Here is a 4,356-nt window from a genome sequence, read left to right on the forward strand (position 1 = left end):
AACAGAACTAGAACAGAACTAGAACAGAACTAGAACAGAACTAGAACAGAACTAGAACAGAACTAGAACAGAACTAGAACTAGAACAGAACTAGAACAGAACTAGAATTAAACATAGTTTTCCAAAATCGCAATTTTTTTTCGTTCTCGCTTAATATTTTTCGAGTGTACAATTTTAAACATTTAAACACACACACACATATGTTCATCAAAGGCCTAACTACCAATACTTCTTATATGTGTACGAGCAAACATACTTATAAGTGAAACGAATCATCTTTGAACTCAATTGAATTGAAATTGTGACTTTAATATCTGTTTAGTATAAAATAATTTTTTCTTTCGGTTTTCACAGCCATAACTTTTATTTTAACCACAGATAGACAGACAGACAAGACATCACCTCCATTGCATATGGATGGTATGCCCGACCACATGAATGTCAAGAAACGTTGGAAAATTTTGTTTATATTGTTTTTTATTCAAATTCAATAAAAACGGCATCACTGAAGAAAATTGAGGTTCTTTGGTTTGTGTAGATGCTGAAGAGGGGTTTTTATATTTATCATATAATTTTTTTGGCAGTTTTTCTAAATATGGATATGTTTAACAAAATTAAAGTATATTTGTGTTTATGAATGGATTACCTGATAAATATTTATACGATACTGATGGTAGATGACGTGTATCTTCCACTTAAAGATAGAAACGTGTTTTTCCTAATAGAAGCCAAAAGAAAAGATAATTCGAAAGATCTGCAGACAAACTCCATCAAAAGATCTACCTTAATGAATGATCAATCATTACGGAACAATATAACATTAAGGATCGAACTTCCAGTCCTGAACATAGATGACAACGGTTCTTCTTCTAAACATATCTTAAGGTATGATCATTGGAGATTATTCTCATAAGTCCTCTGTTGACTGGAAATCAAAACTTTTATGAGTAAAGAAAAAAGAAAGTAGGATCTTCACAAATCTCAAGGATTTTCCAAACACACGAGCTGTTACCTTAATCTATACAAATCTTAAGGCAGTATCTCTTGGGATCTTCAAAACTTTCAAACTTTAGCATCGGCATATCAAAGAAGTGGTAAAGCAAACGGAAGTAGAATGTTAAAGATCAGTATTCAAACGTTGTCAACAAATGATCAATCGCTTATGAATGATCAGTCGATTCTGATGTAAATAACATCGCAGATCAATATCTAGCTTTACACATTAGTAGTCGAAAAAAGTCCAAACAATCATCTTAATTAAGCTTCCAAACCCTGAATATATAAGTCAAAAGTTCGTAAGATCTTTCAACAACCTATCTTAATCGATGATCAATCGTTACTAATGCAAATAACTTTGAGGATTAGTCACTAGCACTGCATGTAAGTGATCTAAAATAGTCCAAAGAATCACGTGAATATATAAGTCAAAAGTTTGTAGAATTCCACAAACACAAGATCTGTTACCTTAAGTTATTATCAGTGGATACTATTCTCAATAGTTTATCTTGGGTTTAACTCTCTCTATGGTGGCATGCAATTAAAAGTTTGTTGCCTCATGAAGATCTGATCAAAACTCTTATAAGAGAAATCAAATCTCAAAGCAATATCTCGTGAAGTCTTCAAAACTTTCGAACTCTCGATTAACTTATCAAAGACGTGATGGTGCAAAAGACCTGAGAAGATCAATTGCTAATTATCAACTTATCAAAGAAGGGATGGTGCGAAAGGTCTGAGAGGATTAATTGCTACTGATCTTAATAACATTTAGGATCATAGCTTATAAGAGAAACTCTTATAAGAGAAGACAAATCTTAAAGCAATATTTCGTGAGGTGATGGTGCAAAAGATCTGAGACGAACAATTGTTACTGATCTTAATAACATCGAAGATCATACCTGTTACATGCTGGTGATCAAAGATATCCCTGATCTGAGAGGATCAATTGCTACTGATCTTAATAACATTTAGGATCATAGCTTATAAGAGAAATTCTTATAAGAGAAGACAAATCTTAAATCGGGAGATCTTAAAAACTCCCGAACTATTAACATATCAAAGAAGTGATGGCGCAAAAGATCAGAGAGGATCAATTGTTACTGATCTGAAAACCATCGAAGATGATAGCTGTTACATGCTGGTGATCAAAGATAGCCCAAAGAAGTATTTTAAATGAGCTTCTTAAAACAGATTGCAAAAGGAAAAAGCTCAAGTGATCTTGAAAACTCTCGAGCGATAGAAATCAGAGGTATGATCAGTAGAGAATAATAGTCATTTCAGGGGTTTATCTCTTCTTCTGGTAGCAGAAAATAAAAAAGTTATGGTCATATGAAAATCTTGATTAAGTTTATCTTATTCAAAAATTGCAGAGAAGATGAGTAATAGTCTCTTCTTCATTCTCGTTTTTACAACTTCTGCAATAATCGTTGAAGGGAAGAATAATGCGCCTAGCATAGTTACCAAATTTACAGTGGCCAGTGATAATCGATATCAGCCTACTTAGCTGCGGTCTTTGAATATCAGAAGATATTTAGATCTGTGTGGATCCATTTCCCCACAGCGCTCTAGATGTTGAGCACTTGTGCTCACGTCACCATTTGTCGCGAGCAATGTAGAGACAGTATTTAGTGATCTGCTTCTTTATTGCAAGTAGTGGAATACCGTAAAAATAATCTATTTCCAATCTGCTAAGCATGGTGCCAGCTCTTCACCATGTCAGCAATGCTATTGCCATACGAAATCACGTGTCCCTTTACCCAAATTAGGTTGATGTTCGAAGGTCTCACCATCTCATTAAGAGACGTCCGGCAGTCATGGACAATTTTGGACATGGTATAAATTCTGATATCCCTGTTAGACATCCGATAGTACCTTAACCCATTTAACGCCCTCTTTATCGCCGATATTTCAGCCAGAAGGGTGATGCATCCGAGAGGAGATTTTCGTTTCAAATTCCTCAATGAATATGCCAACTCCTTTCGTCGTCTTGGATTCGTCTGTGTACACTCGGAAACAATTATTTGGCGGAAGGAAAGATTCCTGAGACTCCGAAGATACATATATAATATCGGAACTTTCTCACTATTGCTTATTTGGTATGAGAACTCTGATCCAAGCATGACCCATGGAGTACTATTTGCATTTATAAGTTGCACTCAATCTGGCCGCAGTTGTCATAACCAATTGCCTGGCTAGAAGTTGAAAATGCCTTGAAATGAAGGAGTCGTTCTGAGAGGGCCAGTTATAAGAAGCGCAGTAAACCTATAATATGGATTAAGCAAAAGTTCTTGAGATCTTTTTTCGGATATCAAGCATTCAGTATACCTACCTCGAGAAAGTTAATACTGAAGATGAACTAAACTTTAGTAGACCCGAAATCAGGTAAAAACTTGTATGGGGGAGTCAAGTCTAAGTTGATCAACATTGTGCGATCCATTAGCATTGTCATACAAAGATCATCAAATATTTGAAAGGAATTTAATGGAAAGACCACTTTACTATATCTATCTCAATAAAATTTTAGTCAAAACAACCTGCGTCCAAACCCATAGTGCAGGTATTTAGAAAATCTACCATCTATTTTGCCTCCATGATGGTCAAATAACATTAAAAAACAAAATCCAACAAACTTAAACAGACATAATCTTTACTTCCAGCTTAAAATCATTATGATGAGCACGTGTGTTTAGCTGTATTGTTTTAATTGTTGTGGCCATCATCATAAAGAATGTTGAGGAAAATAAAAAAATGTTGTTTAATTATTTTCAAACCATTAAACCGTTTTAAATATCAACTGCCTGCCACACAATGTTTGTATGTATGTAATAATCTCTGTACGTAGCTTTAGATTTAATGCGTGCGTGCTCTAACAACAACTGAATGCAAAATTAAATTTTAAAAATTATTAAAAAAAATGAGAAACAAAATCACTTCTTTGCCGTGGGTGTCGGACATCCGCTGTAAATGTTGTTGTTACTGGAAATTCAATCAATAAGAACGAATATTAAGTCAACAATTGCATTTAATTAAATAAAAGTCAAGAACAAAAAGATACAAATTATTTTAATGCCTGCAAGTAGTAGTTGTTATTGAACGTTGGATTGAACGCCTGCAGTAGTCACAGTAATGCTACTTACTGTCTGTTTTAGAGTGAAAATGTCAACAGCCAAAATCCCGACACACATTTAACAAATAACACCATCATAAGTTTTGACCAAACATTTATTTAACTGGAAATTTCAGTTTTTAACCCAAAAATTATTACAACAATAACAAAACGAAAACAACGCTTCCATGCAACCTCAAATGTGTGGTCTAGTGTGAAAAATGAGCAAAGCAAACTGCAGGTCCCTAAGGTAT

This window comes from Lucilia cuprina, chromosome 2, assembly GCF_022045245.1.
Source record: "Lucilia cuprina isolate Lc7/37 chromosome 2, ASM2204524v1, whole genome shotgun sequence".
Classification (NCBI taxonomy): domain Eukaryota; kingdom Metazoa; phylum Arthropoda; class Insecta; order Diptera; family Calliphoridae; genus Lucilia; species Lucilia cuprina.